Genomic DNA, 20,199 nt, shown 5'->3' on the forward strand with positions numbered 1-20,199 from the left:
GTCAGGGGGAGTTTGGTGGGCAGTGCAGAGGTAGTGTAGGTTAGTTCTGACATAGGTGTAGGTGGTTAGTGGGAGGTAGTGAGGCGGAGCAGGGGAAGTGTAACTTTTTTTTCAAGGTACAGGTTTGTTTTATTGATACAGACTCCACTAAATAATATGCACCCCTTAGTTAATAAGTGATTACGTTAAATATTTGTACTATTGTTCCCCAGATGAATACAACATACACAGCACAGTAATTTGATGTATCCTATTTATTCAGTAAGGAATGTTTAGCAGGTGATCCTGGAAATGGAAGGATGTGCCAAGCAGGAGATGACAACATCTTCAGGCAAAAGTGGGTCCATTGCAACCAACGTTAGCAGGATTCATGTCAACGTAATTGATGTAAACCCTTTCAGGGGATATGTGCAGTTGTTTGGTCAAAGTCTTGCTCCGAATCTTAGTGTAGTTATTGTTCTGAGGGCCACCTATCTTACCGATGCTGTGCAGGCTACATAGCGCAAAGAGGGATCTTTAGAGCCACCAAAATTCATAAGCTGGTCTGCCTGGATGTGCACAGCAATGTACTCAACCGGTTTGCCTGTGGCCTTGGCCAGCTGCTGAGTCAGGTCGGACAACAAGGATTCGGGCACATCGTCCCGGGATGACGTTGGTGTTAAGCATGAAGATCGGCATGATGTGACAACGAACACTCAAAAAAGATAGAGACCAAGTGCGAAACACCCAGTTACCGACTGTAAGTGTAACTTAGATATGATGGAGGTATAGGTGTTCAGGGGGAGTTAGCGAGGCATGCTAGTGGGAATGGGCTGCACTTTAATTTGGATATATTGTCCCAGTGTGATATGTTTGAATTAGCGAAGTGCAGGTTGCAAGGAGGGTAGCGGACATGAACATTTAAATAAATGAGTCTATGAGTAAGGCCATTTGCGGCTGAAACACGTCAGCCTAGTCTGCCAAGTTTGTGCCTTTTTTGTTTTTATTATTGTGAGCCATGTTTTAACAACGTTATAAATAAAGAAGCTTTTACCCAACCGGATTTTGGCCTGTTTGTATGTACTTACATTGTCTGAAGTAGTTAGCGCAGGTATAGTGCAACTTAGGTCCCACTGGCAATATTTGGAGTGTGCCTACACAAAAACTATTTTTAGTTTCAGTAAGCAAATTGTCTGTGCTAGACATGTGCGATTCATTTCGGATTGATTCGGAAATTTGGAAAATTCTGTAAATTCGGAGATTCGAATCGATTCGAATTTCCGAATTAAAATACTTCAGAATCTACCGAATGAATCAGAATTAGCTGCCGAATCTACCGAATAAATACGAATTAGCTCGTTAAATTCGGCATTCCCCTATAGGAAACAATGGGGCAGTTTCGGCTGAAAAAACACCTGCAAAAAAGCAGAGTACAGCTCTTAACGCAGCCCCCTTGTTTCCTATGGGGAAACACTAAGTCTACACCTAACACCCTAACATGAACCCCGAGTCTAAACACCCCTAATCTAACACTTATTAACAGATTAAAAGTGAAACCTCAGCGCCTAATGGTAACCTCTAAGCCTAGGAAGGGGGACTCCTAGCAAGTGCCCAATATTGGAGATTGAAAAAGAAAAGAGAAATCCCAGGCGCCTACCCTAAGGAGGCTAGGTTTGAGTAAAATTGGATGGAGAGATAAATTGGTCAAAAATGTATTTTAATAATAGATTTTAATAATAGATTTGATTATTAAAAACAACGAATTAAAACAGATTTAAACACATTAAATACAAAAACTTCATGGATCCATGATAAATTACATAAATTGCATATAAAAAACTATATAAAAAAGGTTAAAAATCAAGAATAAGTAATCGATAAAATCTTAGGTAAATCTTAGGTAGTTATGTGCGGTATTGCATCAAGATGTTCCACATATAAAACCAAAAAACAACAATTGCAGACAATCCTAATGAAACATTTCAAGGTGAAGCGGTGTCAAAATCAAGGTAAAACAGTAATAAACTTATAGTGGAAAATCCAAAAAAGAAAGAAAAAATGTGAATAATAACTTTCCAATGGGGGGGATGAAAGAAGTCTCTAGTCCTATAAAAAATATATTCCAGTGTCTGAGAATCTCAAAAGGTTGGTGATAAAATGACGAAACTTGTGCAAATGCTGCAAATATGAGTGTGGGAAATTTCACAAAAAAAAGATAGAGAAATCCAGCAATAAGTGTTAAAAGAAAAAAAAGTCTGTTAGAAAAAATAAGTGAAAGAAGTATAGATGGAAAAAATTCTGGTGATAGTACTCCTAATACTCTTCAAACGTGTGTAACTTCAAAATCGGTCTTCAGATCAGATGTAAAAAATACTTAAAAATAAAACAAAAACACACGAACAATAACCTGTGGGAAAAACAAAAAACACAATATAGTGTAGATGGTCCTAGAATTGTAGCAAATAATAGAATAAGGCTTACCAGTGCTGGTCAACGCGTTTCGGCCTGTGTCAGGCCTTTATCAAGACTGGTTTAAGGTGGCAAATGGTAGCCTTATATAGGGTGTTTGACCGGATGTGGTTTAATACCTACTCCCAGTTTGGCGAAATTAGTTACTTTAGCCAAAATAGTTTAAATCTTAGTCTCATTATGTATAGTTGGGTGGGGTGTTTCCCCAACCTAATGCTTAAACTTAAATGTTTTCTATTTTCAATTTTGGCCTATATTTCTCCTTCCTAGTATCTCCGTTAGTTCCGTGACGTCACTTCCGGTCTAGGTAATTTATGCGATCGGATGGTCACGATCTGAGGATCAAATTTTGTAATCTAAAATCAGGTGGTGGTTTAAAAGTTAGGGCGGATATTTGTCCCACATATTGCTGCTTGGTACATTGCTATTTCTATTATCTCAATTTTTTCTATTATCTCAATTTTTTCTACTAGGTCCGTAAACAGACCGACCTGATTGGTCGTGACGTCACGGCCTCGAGTTAGCGCCTTGGATTGGGTATGGAAAGTTGTGTGTCAGTTAACATACTCTCTGATAGGTGTATAATCAGGCTATGTTGATTGGATCTTAAAGGTGTGTGTCAGTTATCCTGCTTTCTAATAGGTGTATAATCGGGCTGTGTTAATAGTCCTGTTAATAGGTGTGTGGGTGCCTGATCGTTCTAATTTGGTATAAAGGATTGTACCTTATAGTTGTAAATATTTGTTATGTTATATAATATAACATAATATATTATTTGTCAAAAAAATCTTTATGTTTAAAGTATCATTTGCGGCTGTGTGGATGCCGTATTGGTTTAATCGCTATAAAGTTTGTGAGGTCAATAGTGGTGTGTTTCTTGATTTTGGGGAATCTTGTCTTTCAATGGGTAGTTTGTAATCGAACACCTTGGTGGAAATATTTGGGAGTGGACAATGAGTGTATAGGAGGTGGAACTTTGTTTTCATGACTGTGTGAATAACTCGCTATCAGTGAATTGGAGACCAGAATACTGGGAGTCGAGCTTAGATGAATTAGAGACTGAAATGATATAAGTTGAACTTTTTGCTTAGAATAGCCCTCTGTAGTGTAGATCTCCTTTGGTTATGGTGAATGTTTTTTTACTTTTGGCTTTAGTTACTTTTTAAGGGAGTACAAAGAGCTAAAGAGTTTGAGATATTCTTCATAAAGAGTTCTTTACTACAGAATGTCTTTTCTTCTCGTCAGTACCATTTCTTGTTACAACCTAATTAGATATGGGTAATCTTACTTTTTCAATTTTTAATTGTTTTATTTCATAGCGGAAAATACAAGTGCTAGTTAACTTATAAAAAATGTTTAAAATTTTTTTTTAGTTTGTATATGTGTCTTTTTTAAAATGCAGATGATAAGTTACTTAAAAGAAAACTTAAGTGTGGAGTTGATATATATTCTTATCTAACTCATGTTTGTGGGCTGTTGGAATTTGGGGGTACACAAGTGTGGAGTTGATATATATTATTATCTAACTCATATTTGTGGGCTGTTGGAATTAAAAATAAAAAATTAAAAAATTAAAAAATTAGTAGTGGGACTGAGATTCTTGTTTGTATACCTAACTCAGAACAGGCTATATTCTTATTCATTGTTTAGCTTCTGGCTTGTGTTTGATGTTGCTTGTTGGAGCTTGGAATTTTCTTTGGGAGAGAGAGAGAGAGAGAGAGAGAGACTTCTTCGTCGGAGGAGATTTAATTCGAAGATTCTTTTCTATGTTTGGAATGTCTAGTATAGTTAGACCATATTGAAAAGGTGCGATAAGTCCTCTTTGTTATTAAGGCCTCTTGGGTACAGACAGTCCAGGTTAAAGATCCACCTGGATTCAGCTGTGAGGAGTCTTTTTTCATAATTTCCTCCTCTCCAATCCTTTTTGATCTTTTGTATTCCTAGAAAGGTAAGATCTTTGGTGTTGCCTTTATGTTTCTCTGCAAAATGTTTATATAAGGCTGTATCTGTATTTGATTTTTCAATGAGTAGCAAATGCTCTCGCATTCTGTCCTTCAAGGATCTGGAAGTCTGGCCCACATATTGTAGGCCACAGGAACATTGAAGCATATAAATAATGCCTTTGTCCTTGCATCTGATTAGGTCCTTGATTTTGTGTGTTTCCTTAGTATTGTGGCAAATAAACGATGTTACTTTCATGCCATGTTTGCAGGACTTACATGATAAGCAGGGAAAGAACCCTTTTATTTCTTTCCCAAACACATTAGTTACTCACTTGGGGCTAGTTTATTCTTCAAGTTTTTTGTTTTTCTATAGATGAACTTGGGTTGAATTGGAAGGTCTTCACCTATTAGATCATCATCTTTTAGTATGCCCCAATGTTTTTTGAATATCTTTTCAATAATCTTCCTGTTATTGCTATACTCCGTGATCATCGGTACATCTAGTGCCTTTTCTTTCGTTGCTGTTTTCGGTTTCTTGTATTTTGTGAGTGCAGATCTGTCGATCGTCCTGACCTCTTGGATTTTCTGATCCAGCTCCATCTCGTTGTACCCTCTCTCAAGAAATTTGGATTTTGTTGTCTTTGCCTGTTCTTCCCATTTATCAATAGTAGAGCAGTTTTTTCTCATTCTCAACAGTTGACTTTTTGGAATGTTATTTTTCCAATTGGAATGGTGGCAACTCATCATATGTATATAGTTGTTGCTGTCGACTTGTTTAAAGTGTGTTGAGGTTTCTTGTTTTCCATTTTTCACTTCGATTTTCAAGTCAAGGAAGATTATGTCTGTCAGGCTACTCGTATATGTGAAATGTAAATTGTTCTCGTTTTTATTCATAATTTCAAAAGTGAAATCAAGATCCGATTGCGTCCCCTTCCAAACTATTAGTATATCGTCGATGTATCGACGATAGAGGACCAGGTCCGCGCTAGCTGGGCAAGATTCCCAAAAGATATGCTCCCATTTACCCATATATAGGTTAGCATAGCTTGGCGCGAACCTGGTCCCCATTGCGGTTCCGCAAATTTGTTGATAATATTGCCCATTATTACAAAAATAATTGTGGTGTAGTATATATTGAATACTGTCCAGGATGAATTTCCTTTGTTCTTCTAGCATCTCGTTGTCCTTCTCAAGGAAATATTCAAGTCGAGAGATTGGCTTATGCACCAAGAGAACACACAGATCCCTATAGACACACAGATCTGAAACCTAAATCAACCTTTTATCCAGTGGCGAGCAAAGGAGTAGCCATAGAAACATTTGAAAACATAGTATGTCGAGAAATTAGAGACATCCAACAGAAGAAACTCAAAATAAGAAAACATAATCTGACAAGACAACAGCTGAAAACGATCAAAGAACTTGAAAACAACTACGCCCTAAGCATAAAACCAGCCGACAAGGGAGGAGGCATTGTAGTTATGAACAGGAGCGACTATGAATCTGAAAATGAAAGGATACTCAGTGACCAAGACACCTACTGCAAACTACGCTCAAATCCGTTGGTACCATATAAGAGAGAACTAGTGACCATACTGGATAAAGCAAAGGAAAAGGGGATACTCACCGAGAAAGAATATAATTACATCAACACAAATCACCCCATAACCCCTGTGATATACCACCTACCCAAAATTCATAAATCGCTACAAAAGCCCCCCGGAAGACCAATAATTTCAGGTATTGGATCATTAAGTAGTAATCTATCTGAGTATGTGGACCTGAATTTACAGAGATATGTTCAAAAACTTCCCTCCTACCTGAAAGATTCTACCCAGGTCTTAAATCTACTGGAAAATATACCATGGGAGGAAGGCTATATTTTAGCCACGTGTGATGTCACTTCATTATATACCTGCATCCCACATCAAGAAGGATTGGAAGGGGTTGAATATTTCCTAGAGAAGGACAACGAGATGCTAGAAGAACAAAGGAAATTCATCCTGGACAGTATTCAATATATTCTACACCACAATTATTTTTGTAATAATGGGCAATATTATCAACAAATTTGCGGAACCGCAATGGGGACCAGGTTCGCACCAAGCTATGCTAACCTATATATGGGTAAATGGGAGCATATCTTTTGGGAATCTTGCCCAGCTAGCGCGGACCTGGTCCTCTATCGTCGATACATCGACGATATACTAATAGTTTGGAAGGGGACGCAATCGGATCTTGATTTCACTTTTGAAATTATGAATAAAAACGAGAACAATTTACATTTCACATATACGAGTAGCCTGACAGACATAATCTTCCTTGACTTGAAAATCGAAGTGAAAAATGGAAAACTAGAAACCTCAACACACTTTAAACAAGTCGACAGCAACAACTATATACATATGATGAGTTGCCACCATTCCAATTGGAAAAATAACATTCCAAAAAGTCAACTGTTGAGAATGAGAAAAAACTGCTCTACTATTGATAAATGGGAAGAACAGGCAAAGACAACAAAATCCAAATTTCTTGAGAGAGGGTACAACGAGATGGAGCTGGATCAGAAAATCCAAGAGGTCAGGACGATCGACAGATCTGCACTCACAAAATACAAGAAACCGAAAACAGCAACGAAAAAAAAGGCACTAGATGTACCGATGATCACGGAGTATAGCGATAACAGGAAGATTATTGAAAAGATATTCAAAAAACATTGGGGCATACTAAAAGATGATGATCTAATAGGTGAAGACCTTCCAATTCAACCCAAGTTCATCTATAGAAAAACAAAAAACTTGAAGAATAAACTAGCCCCAAGTATACCCAAGAAAAAGATCCCTGGAGTAACTAATGTGTTTGGGAAAGAAATAAAAGGGTTCTTTCCCTGCTTATCATGTAAGTCCTGCAAACATGGCATGAAAGTAACATCGTTTATTTGCCACAATACTAAGGAAACACACAAAATCAAGGACCTAATCAGATGCAAGGACAAAGGCATTATTTATATGCTTCAATGTTCCTGTGGCCTACAATATGTGGGCCAGACTTCCAGATCCTTGAAGGACAGAATGCGAGAGCATTTGCTACTCATTGAAAAATCAAATACAGATACAGCCTTATATAAACATTTTGCAGAGAAACATAAAGGCAACACCAAAGATCTTACCTTTCTAGGAATACAAAAGATCAAAAAGGATTGGAGAGGAGGAAATTATGAAAAAAGACTCCTCACAGCTGAATCCAGGTGGATCTTTAACCTGGACTGTCTGTACCCAAGAGGCCTTAATAACAAAGAGGACTTATCGCACCTTTTCAATATGGTCTAACTATACTAGACATTCCAAACATAGAAAAGAATCTTCGAATTAAATCTCCTCCGACGAAGAAGTCTCTCTCTCTCTCTCTCTCTCCCAAAGAAAATTCCAAGCTCCGACAAGCAACATCAAACACAAGCCAGAAGCTAAACAATGAATTAGAATATAGACTGTTCTGAGTTAGGTATACAAACAAGAATCTCAGTCCCACTACTAATTTTTTAATTTTTTAATTTTTTATTTTTAATTCCAACAGCCCACAAATATGAGTTAGATAATGATATATATCAACTCCACACTTGTGTACCCCCAAATTCCAACAGCCCACAAACATGAGTTAGATAAGAATATATATCAACTCCACACTTAAGTTTTCTTTTAAGTAACTTATCATCTGCATTTTAAAAAAGACACATATACAAACTAAAAAAAATTTTTAAACATTTTTTATAAGTTAACTAGCACTTGTATTTTCCGCTATGAAATAAAACAATTAAAAATTGAAAAAGTAAGATTACCCATATCTAATTAGGTTGTAACAAGAAATGGTACTGACGAGAAGAAAAGACATTCTGTAGTAAAGAACTCTTTATGAAGAATATCTCAAACTCTTTAGCTCTTTGTACTCCCTTAAAAAGTAACTAAAGCCAAAAGTAAAAAAACATTCACCATAACCAAAGGAGATCTACACTACAGAGGGCTATTCTAAGCAAAAATTTCAACTTATATCATTTCAGTCTCTAATTCATCTAAGCTCTACTCCCAGTATTCTGGTCTCCAATTCACTGATAGCGAGTTATTCACACAGTCATGAAAACAAAGTTCCACCTCCTATACACTCATTGTCCACTCCCAAATATTTCCACCAAGGTGTTCGATTACAAACTACCCATTGAAAGACAAGATTCCCCAAAATCAAGAAACACACCACTATTGACCTCACAAACTTTATAGCGATTAAACCAATACGGCATCCACACAGCCGCAAATGATACTTTAAACATAAAGATTTTTTTGACAAATAATATATTATGTTATATTATATAACATAACAAATATTTACAACTGTAAGGTACAATCCTTTATACCAAATTAGAACGATCAGGCACCCACACACCTATAAACAGGACTATTAACACAGCCCGATTATACACCTATTAGAAAGCAGGATAACTGACACACACCTTTAAGATCCAATCAACATAGCCTGATTATACACCTATCAGAGAGTATGTTAACTGACACACAACTTTCCATACCCAATCCAAGGCGCTAACTCGAGGCCGTGACGTCACGACCAATCAGGTCGGTCTGTTTACGGACCTAGTAGAAAAAATTGAGATAATAGAAAAAATTGAGATAATAGAAATAGCAATGTACCAAGCAGCAATATGTGGGACAAATATCCGCCCTAACTTTTAAACCACCACCTGATTTTAGATTACAAAATTTGATCCTCAGATCGTGACCATCCGATCGCATAAATTACCTAGACCGGAAGTGACGTCACGGAACTAACGGAGATACTAGGAAGGAGAAATATAGGCCAAAATTGAAAATAGAAAACATTTAAGTTTAAGCATTAGGTTGGGGAAACACCCCACCCAACTATACATAATGAGACTAAGATTTAAACTATTTTGGCTAAAGTAACTAATTTCGCCAAACCGGAAGTAGGTATTAAACCACATCCGGTCAAACACCCTATATAAGGCTACCATTTGCCACCTTAAACCAGTCTTGATAAAGGCCTGACACAGGCCGAAACGCGTTGACCAGCACTGGTAAGCCTTATTCTATTATTTGCTACAATTCTAGGACCATCTACACTATATTGTGTTTTTTGTTTTTCCCACAGGTTATTGTTCGTGTGTTTTTGTTTTATTTTTAAGTATTTTTTACATCTGATCTGAAGACCGATTTTGAAGTTACACACGTTTGAAGAGTATTAGGAGTACTATCACCAGAATTTTTTCCATCTATACTTCTTTCACTTATTTTTTCTAACGGACTTTTTTTTCTTTTAACACTTATTGCTGGATTTCTCTATCTTTTTTTTGTGAAATTTCCCACACTCATATTTGCAGCATTTGCACAAGTTTCGTCATTTTATCACCAACCTTTTGAGATTCTCAGACACTGGAATATATTTTTTATAGGACTAGAGACTTCTTTCATCCCCCCCATTGGAAAGTTATTATTCACATTTTTTCTTTCTTTTTTGGATTTTCCACTATAAGTTTATTACTGTTTTACCTTGATTTTGACACCGCTTCACCTTGAAATGTTTCATTAGGATTGTCTGCAATTGTTGTTTTTTGGTTTTATATGTGGAACATCTTGATGCAATACCGCACATAACTACCTAAGATTTACCTAAGATTTTATTGATTACTTATTCATGATTTTTAACCTTTTTTATATAGTTTTTTATATGCAATTTATGTAATTTATCATGGATCCATGAAGTTTTTGTATTTAATGTGTTTAAATCTGTTTTAATTCGTTGTTTTTAATAATCAAATCTATTATTAAAATCTATTATTAAAATACATTTTTGACCAATTTATCTCTCCATCCAATTTTACTCAAACCTAGCCTCCTTAGGGTAGGCGCCTGGGATTTCTCTTTTCTTTTTCTATCTCCAATATTGGGCACTTGCTAGGAGTCCCCCTTCCTAGGCTTAGAGGTTACCATTAGGCGCTGAGGTTTCACTTTTAATCTGACTCTTACAAACCCTAGCCATTCCTTAGCAGCCAAGTGGACTATAATTATATATACTGAGATGGATTTACTTAATTCATTAAGACAAGATGTACTTATAGAGGTTGACCAACATACTAAACTAATCAGTATTGAAGTTGAGGAAGAGGAAACTATAGATATTCAGTCCATTTTTAAAGACTTAGAAAAATTATTAATTTCAGAAGTCAAATTTAAAGCCGAAATATCCTTTTTAAGAAAATGTCTTGAATTGGACATCATACCAAAAGGATTAATCACTCACAAAGAGTGCGCCTTCCCTCTGTCTGATTCTATCACTGACAAATGGAAAAAGGTGTTAATAAACACATCAAGGCAGTTAATGAGGTTAATTATCGAATATAGAGAATCTCTTACTACAGAGATGGATTATGAGATCAAAGAAAATGAAGCAATCTTGCTAAATTTAGAACATTCCGGACATGAGTCGAAAGATCTCATAGAAAAAAGAGAAAATTTGGTTAAAAGAGTAAAAAAAGCTAGAGAGGATATAATCCAGAAAAAAACCAAAAAACTCATGAGGGAACTTGAAAATATAGAAAGCAGGGATCATGAAAAGGAGGCCGTGACTAAAAATGAGGAAACTGAGGGAGAGAGAGAGAACATTGAAAGTTTAACTATAAAAACTACACAGAAACTGAAACATAGAGATGATATACAAGTTTCAGAGAACAAGCGAGAGCACAAAAGACGACCTTATAAACAGGAACAGTCTAATAATTCCAACTATTATGATTATGAGACAAGAGGAAATGATCATAGAAGATCACCATATCCAAACCGGGGACAAAGACCTAGATATAGGCAGAATTTCAGACAACAAAATGACAGAAACAACTACAGGGAACAAAATGACCATAGAGACAAAAGACCTAGAGATAATTACACCCCCGAAAGAAGGGGTAATTATTATAATTACACTCCCGAAAGAAGGAGATATATGAGACCTAGAGTCTACTACTCCCCAGATAGAAGGACACACCAATGGAACAATGGGTGGAATTACTCCGAAAATAGGACACCAAGATATCAAAACTTCAACAACCAAACCAACTGGAGGGAGGATTATTACCCACAAAGAAGACAACACCACTATAGGAGGACACAAGGGAATAGACGAAATGAATGGAAACCTGCCTTTTATCAACAGAGAGAAAACATCAACCCCGAAGAGTACAAAAGAAGAGATCACTCCAATCACACACATAAGGAGATATACAAAACACCTCAAATGAAAGGAGATCATAAGGCAACTCGAGAAGAAAATCCAGGAAAGACACCAAATGATGCAAACAGAAAAGATGAGTGGAGGATTCAACACTGTACTAAAAGAACAGAATCAAGAGTTGATCCACACACACCCATCACCTCAAATATCGAGGTCCTATCTTCATCTTCTTCTTTTTTAGGGATGGATCACCCACCCAGCAAAGAGAAAGACAAGATATTGAAGATACATACAAATGGAGGACCAGAAAAACCAAAAGCATCAAAAAGAAGACACATTGAGGAAGGAGAGGAGGAACTAAACTAAATAAGAAACTGAATCAGGAACAGGAACCAAATAAAAATGCAGATAAAAATGCAAATAATAACAATGGCATTTTTAATCTAAGTACACACGTCCTAACGAAAGAAGAAAATACAGTCCTGAAATTTGGATTATCCTTTGCTCCAACTAAAAGTTTGGATAAATTTCAAACATTTATCAACACAAAGGAATTTGTGAGGAAACTCACACTCAAAAGGTTTTTCTCAAGGTCCCCAGTCGAGAGATTGGCTTATGCACCAAGAGAACACACAGATCCCTATAGACACACAGATCTGAAACCTAAATCAACCTTTTATCCAGTGGCGAGCAAAGGAGTAGCCATAGAAACATTTGAAAACATAGTATGTCGAGAAATTAGAGACATCCAACAGAAGAAACTCAAAATAAGAAAACATAATCTGACAAGACAACAGCTGAAAACGATCAAAGAACTTGAAAACAACTACGCCCTAAGCATAAAACCAGCCGACAAGGGAGGAGGCATTGTAGTTATGAACAGGAGCGACTATGAATCTGAAAATGAAAGGATACTCAGTGACCAAGACACCTACTGCAAACTACGCTCAAATCCGTTGGTACCATATAAGAGAGAACTAGTGACCATACTGGATAAAGCAAAGGAAAAGGGGATACTCACCGAGAAAGAATATAATTACATCAACACAAATCACCCCATAACCCCTGTGATATACCACCTACCCAAAATTCATAAATCGCTACAAAAGCCCCCCGGAAGACCAATAATTTCAGGTATTGGATCATTAAGTAGTAATCTATCTGAGTATGTGGACCTGAATTTACAGAGATATGTTCAAAAACTTCCCTCCTACCTGAAAGATTCTACCCAGGTCTTAAATCTACTGGAAAATATACCATGGGAGGAAGGCTATATTTTAGCCACGTGTGATATCACTTCATTATATACCTGCATCCCACATCAAGAAGGATTGGAAGGGGTTGAATATTTCCTAGAGAAGGACAACGAGATGCTAGAAGAACAAAGGAAATTCATCCTGGACAGTATTCAATATATACTACACCACAATTATTTTTGTAATAATGGGCAATATTATCAACAAATTTGCGGAACCGCAATGGGGACCAGGTTCGCGCCAAGCTATGCTAACCTATATATGGGTAAATGGGAGCATATCTTTTGGGAATCTTGCCCAGCTAGCGCGGACCTGGTCCTCTATCGTCGATACATCGACGATATACTAATAGTTTGGAAGGGGACGCAATCGGATCTTGATTTCACTTTTGAAATTATGAATAAAAACGAGAACAATTTACATTTCACATATACGAGTAGCCTGACAGACATAATCTTCCTTGACTTGAAAATCGAAGTGAAAAATGGAAAACTAGAAACCTCAACACACTTTAAACAAGTCGACAGCAACAACTATATACATATGATGAGTTGCCACCATTCCAATTGGAAAAATAACATTCCAAAAAGTCAACTGTTGAGAATGAGAAAAAACTGCTCTACTATTGATAAATGGGAAGAACAGGCAAAGACAACAAAATCCAAATTTCTTGAGAGAGGGTACAACGAGATGGAGCTGGATCAGAAAATCCAAGAGGTCAGGACGATCGACAGATCTGCACTCACAAAATACAAGAAACCGAAAACAGCAACGAAAAAAAAGGCACTAGATGTACCGATGATCACGGAGTATAGCGATAACAGGAAGATTATTGAAAAGATATTCAAAAAACATTGGGGCATACTAAAAGATGATGATCTAATAGGTGAAGACCTTCCAATTCAACCCAAGTTCATCTATAGAAAAACAAAAAACTTGAAGAATAAACTAGCCCCAAGTATACCCAAGAAAAAGATCCCTGGAGTAACTAATGTGTTTGGGAAAGAAATAAAAGGGTTCTTTCCCTGCTTATCATGTAAGTCCTGCAAACATGGCATGAAAGTAACATCGTTTATTTGCCACAATACTAAGGAAACACACAAAATCAAGGACCTAATCAGATGCAAGGACAAAGGCATTATTTATATGCTTCAATGTTCCTGTGGCCTACAATATGTGGGCCAGACTTCCAGATCCTTGAAGGACAGAATGCGAGAGCATTTGCTACTCATTGAAAAATCAAATACAGATACAGCCTTATATAAACATTTTGCAGAGAAACATAAAGGCAACACCAAAGATCTTACCTTTCTAGGAATACAAAAGATCAAAAAGGATTGGAGAGGAGGAAATTATGAAAAAAGACTCCTCACAGCTGAATCCAGGTGGATCTTTAACCTGGACTGTCTGTACCCAAGAGGCCTTAATAACAAAGAGGACTTATCGCACCTTTTCAATATGGTCTAACTATACTAGACATTCCAAACATAGAAAAGAATCTTCAAATTAAATCTCCTCCGACGAAGAAGTCTCTCTCTCTCTCTCTCTCTCTCCCAAAGAAAATTCCAAGCTCCGACAAGCAACATCAAACACAAGCCAGAAGCTAAACAATGAATAAGAATATAGCCTGTTCTGAGTTAGGTATACAAACAAGAATCTCAGTCCCACTACTAATTTTTTAATTTTTTAATTTTTTATTTTTAATTCCAACAGCCCACAAATATGCGTTAGATAATAATATATATCAACTCCACACTTGTGTACCCCCAAATTCCAACAGCCCACAAACATGAGTTAGATAAGAATATATATCAACTCCACACTTAAGTTTTCTTTTAAGTAACTTATCATCTGCATTTTAAAAAAGACACATATACAAACTAAAAAAAATTTTAAATTTTTTTTTATAAGTTAACTAGCACTTGTATTTTCCGCTATGAAATAAAACAATTAAAAATTGAAAAAGTAAGATTACCCATATCTAATTAGGTTGTAACAAGAAATGGTACTGACGAGAAGAAAAGACATTCTGTAGTAAAGAACTCTTTATGAAGAATATCTCAAACTCTTTAGCTCTTTGTACTCCCTTAAAAAGTAACTAAAGCCAAAAGTAAAAAAACATTCACCATAACCAAAGGAGATCTACACTACAGAGGGCTATTCTAAGCAAAAAGTTCAACTTATATAATTTCAGTCTCTAATTCATCTAAGCTCGACTCCCAGTATTCTGGTCTCCAATTCACTGATAGCGAGTTATTCACACAGTCATGAAAACAAAGTTCCACCTCCTATACACTCATTGTCCACTCCCAAATATTTCCACCAAGGTGTTCGATTACAAACTACCCATTGAAAGACAAGATTCCCCAAAATCAAGAAACACACCACTATTGACCTCACAAACTTTATAGCGATTAAACCAATACGGCATCCACACAGCCGCAAATGATACTTTAAACATAAAGATTTTTTTGACAAATAATATATTATGTTATATTATATAACATAACAAATATTTACAACTATAAGGTACAATCCTTTATACCAAATTAGAACGATCAGGCACCCACACACCTATAAACAGGACTATTAACACAGCCCGATTATACACCTATTAGAAAGCAGGATAACTGACACACACCTTTAAGATCCAATCAACATAGCCTGATTATACACCTATCAGAGAGTATGTTAACTGACACACAACTTTCCATACCCAATCCAAGGCGCTAACTCGAGGCCGTGACGTCACGACCAATCAGGTCGGTCTGTTTACGGACCTAGTAGAAAAAATTGAGATAATAGAAAAAATTGAGATAATAGAAATAGCAATGTACCAAGCAGCAATATGTGGGACAAATATCCGCCCTAACTTTTAAACCACCACCTGATTTTAGATTACAAAATTTGATCCTCAGATCGTGACCATCCGATCGCATAAATTACCTAGACCGGAAGTGACGTCATGGAACTAACGGAGATACTAGGAAGGAGAAATATAGGCCAAAATTGAAAATAGAAAACATTTAAGTTTAAGCATTAGGTTGGGGAAACACCCCACCCAACTATAAATAATGAGACTAAGATTTAAACTATTTTGGCTAAAGTAACTAATTTCGCCAAACCGGAAGTAGGTATTAAACCACATCCGGTCAAACACCCTATATAAGGCTACCATTTGCCACCTTAAACCAGTCTTGATAAAGGCCTGACACAGGCCGAAACGCGTTGACCAGCACTGGTAAGCCTTATTCTATTATTTGCTACAATTCTAGGACCATCTACACTATATTGTGTTTTTTGTTTTTCCCACAGGTTATTGTTCGTGTGTTTTTGTTTTATTTTTAAGTATTTTTTACATCTGATCTGAAGACCGATTTTGAAGTTACACACGTTTGAAGAGTATTAGGAGTACTATCACCAGAATTTTTTCCATCTATACTTCTTTCACTTATTTTTTCTAACGGACTTTTTTTTCTTTTAACACTTATTGCTGGATTTCTCTATCTTTTTTTTGTGAAATTTCCCACACTCATATTTGCAGCATTTGCACAAGTTTCGTCATTTTATCACCAACCTTTTGAGATTCTCAGACACTGGAATATATTTTTTATAGGACTAGAGACTTCTTTCATCCCCCCCATTGGAAAGTTATTATTCACATTTTTTCTTTCTTTTTTGGATTTTCCACTATAAGTTTATTACTGTTTTACCTTGATTTTGACACCGCTTCACCTTGAAATGTTTCATTAGGATTGTCTGCAATTGTTGTTTTTTGGTTTTATATGTGGAACATCTTGATGCAATACCGCACATAACTACCTAAGATTTACCTAAGATTTTATCGATTACTTATTCTTGATTTTTAACCTTTTTTATCTAACACTTATTAACCCCTAATCGTCCGCCCCCGCTATCGCTGACACCTGCATTATACTATTAACCCCTAATCTGCCGTTCCGGACATCGCCGCCACCTACATTATCCCTATGAACCCCTATTCTGCTGCCCCCAACATCGCCGACACCTACATAATATTTATTAACCCCTAATCTGCCCCCCCCCACGTCGCCGCAACCTAATTACAAGTATTAATCCCTAATCTGCCGACCGGACATCGCCGCCACTATAATAAATGTATTAACCCCTAAACCGCCGCACTCCCGCCTCGCAAACACTATAATAAATTTTATTAACCCCTAATCTGCCCCCCCAATGTCGCCGCAACCTAACTACAAGTATTAACCCCTAATCTGCCGACCGGACCTCGCTGCCACTATAATAAATGTATTAACCCCTAAACCGACGCACTCCCGCCTCGCAAACACTATAATAAATTTTATTAACCCCTAATCTGCCCCCCAACATCACTGCAACCTAACTACAAGTATTAACCCCTAATCTGCCGACCGGACCTCGCCGCCACTATAATAAATGTATTAACCCCTAAACCGCCGCACTCCCGCCTCGCAAACACTATAATAAATTTCATTAACCCCTAATCTGCCCCCCTCCAACGTCGCCACAACCTAACTACAAGTATTAACCCCTAATCTGCCAACCTGACATCGCCGCCACAATTAATAAATGTATTAACCCTTAAACCACCGCACTCCCACCTCACAAACACTATAATAAATTGTATTAACCCCTAATCTGCCCTCCCTAACATCGCCGTCACCTACCTATAATTATTAACCCCTAATCTCCCGCCCCCAACGTCGCCACTACTATAATAAAGTTATCAACCCCTAAACCTAAGTCTAACCCTAACCCTAACACCCCCCTAACTTAAATATAATTTAAATAAAACAAAATAAATTTACTATAATTAAATAAATTAATCCTATTTAAAACTAAATACTTACCTGTAAAATATAAAAAATATAGCTACAATATAACTAATAGTTACTTTGTAGCTATTTTAGGATTTATATTTATTTTACAGGCAACTTTGTATTTATTTTAACTAGGTACAATAGTTATTACATAGTTATTAACTATTTAAAAACTTCCTAGTTAAAATAAATACAAATTTACCTGTAAAATAAATCCTAACCTAAGTTACAATTACATCTAACACTACACTATCATTAAATTAATTAAATAAATTAATCCTATTTAAAACTAAATACTTACCTGTAAAATAAACCCTAATATAGCTACAATATAACTATTAGTTACATTGTAGCTATTTTAGGATTTATATTTATTTTACAGGCAACTTTGTATTTATTTTAACTAGGTACAATAGCTATTAAATAGTTAATAACTATTTAATAGCTACATAATTTAAATAATTACAAAATTACCTGTAAAATAAATCCTAACCTAAGTTACAATTAAACCTAACACTACACTATCATTAAATAAATTAAATAAATTAACTACAAGTACCTACAATTACCTACAATTAAATAAACTAAACTAAATTACAACCCCCCCCCACTAAATTACAAAAAATAAAAAAAGATTACAAGAATTTTAAGCTAATTACACCTACTCTAAGACCCCTAATAAAATAGCAAAGCCCCTCAAAATTAAAACATTTCCCTACCCTAATCTAAATTACAAAAGTTAACAGCTCTATTACCTTACCAGCCCTTAAAAGGGCTTTTTGCGGGGCATGATCGGAACAGCCAATAGAATGCGAGGTCAATCTGATTGGCTGATTGGATCAGCCAATCGGGTTGAACTTCAGTCTGATTGGCTGATTTTGGCTATTAGTTATATTGTAGCTATATTAGGGTTTATTTTACAGGTAAGTATTTAGTTTTAAATAGGATTAATTTATTTAATTAATTTAATGATAGTGTAGTGTTAGGTGTATTTGTAACTTAGGTTAGGATTTATTTTACAGGTAAATTTGTATTTATTTTAGCTAGGTAGTTATTAAATAGTTAATAACTATTTAATAACTATTGTACCTAGTTAAAATAAATACAAAGTTGCCTGTAAAATAAATATAAATCCTAAAATAGCTACAATGTAACTATTAGTTATATTGTAGCTATATTAGGGTTTATTTTCTAGGTAAGTATTTAGTTTTAAATAGGATTAATTTATTTAATTATAGTAAATTTATTTCGTTTTATTTAAATTATATTTATGTTAGGGGGGGTGTTAGGGTTAGACTTAGGTTTAGGGGTTAATAACTTTATTATAGTAGCGGCGACATTGGGGGCGGGAGATTAGGGGTTAATTATTGTAGGTAGGTGGCGGCGATGTTAGGGAGTGCAGATTAAGGGTTAATAAAATGTATTATAGTGTTTGCGAGGCAGGAGTGTGGCGGTTTAGGGGTTAATACATTTATTATCATCGCGGCGATGTCCGGTCGGCAGATTAGGGGTTAATACTTGTAGTTAGGTTGCGGCGACGTTGGGGGGGGCAGATTAGGGGTTAATAAAATTTATTATAGTGTTTGCGAGGCGGGAGTGCAGTGGTTTAGGGGTTAATAGATTTATTATAGTGGCGGCGAGGTCCGGTCGGCAGATTAGGTTTTAATACTTGTAGTTAGGTTGCGGCGACGTTGGGGGGGGGCAGATTAGGGGTTAATAAAATTTGTTATAGTTTTTGTGAGGCGGGAGTGCGGCGGTTTAGGGGTTAATACATTTATTATAGTGGCGGCGAGGTCCGGACGGCAGATTAGGGGTTAATACTTGTAGTTAGGTTGCGGTGACGTTGGGTGGGGGCAGATTAGGGGTTAATAAAATGTATTATAGTGTTTGCGAGGCGGGAGTGGGTAGGTTGCTGTGACATTGGGGGGGCAGATTAGGGGTTAATAACTATAATGTCGGTGTCGGCGATGTTAGGGATAGCAGATTAGGTATTCATAGCTATAATGTAGGTGGCGGCGGTGTCCGGTCGGCAGATTAGGGGTTAAATAATTTTATGATAGTGTTTGCGATGTGGGGGGGCCTCGGTTTAGTGGTTCATAGGTAGATTATGGGTGTTAGTGTACTTTGTAGCACTGTAGTTAAGAGCTTTATATTCCGGTGTTAGCCCATAAAGCTCTTAACTACTGACTTTTTTCAGTAGATTCGGATGGCCGTGTATTACACTAGTATTGTACAGTATATTAGGTTTTAGGTTATATCACTCTGCTATGGGTTACACCTAATATACAGTACATAATACTAGTCTAATACACAGCATATCCCACCTAACACATACCGAAATTCCGAATTTCGGAACCGAACCGAATTGAACCAAATTCAGCCGAATTTATTCGAATACGAATAAATCCGAAACAAATTCATTCAAATTTTGCCGAATTCGAATCGATCCGAACCGAAATTCGAAAA

The 20,199-nt window shown here is 36.4% G+C and overlaps 1 pseudogene; it reads right to left on the minus strand.

Moving 5' to 3' along the window:
* Positions 1 to 239: 239 nt before the first annotated feature.
* LOC128651856 (macrophage migration inhibitory factor-like) lies at positions 240 to 678 on the minus strand (annotated as a pseudogene).
* Positions 679 to 20,199: the final 19,521 nt, after the last annotated feature.

This window comes from Bombina bombina, chromosome 3 (genome assembly GCF_027579735.1).
Source record: "Bombina bombina isolate aBomBom1 chromosome 3, aBomBom1.pri, whole genome shotgun sequence".
Taxonomy (NCBI): Eukaryota; Metazoa; Chordata; class Amphibia; order Anura; family Bombinatoridae; genus Bombina; species Bombina bombina.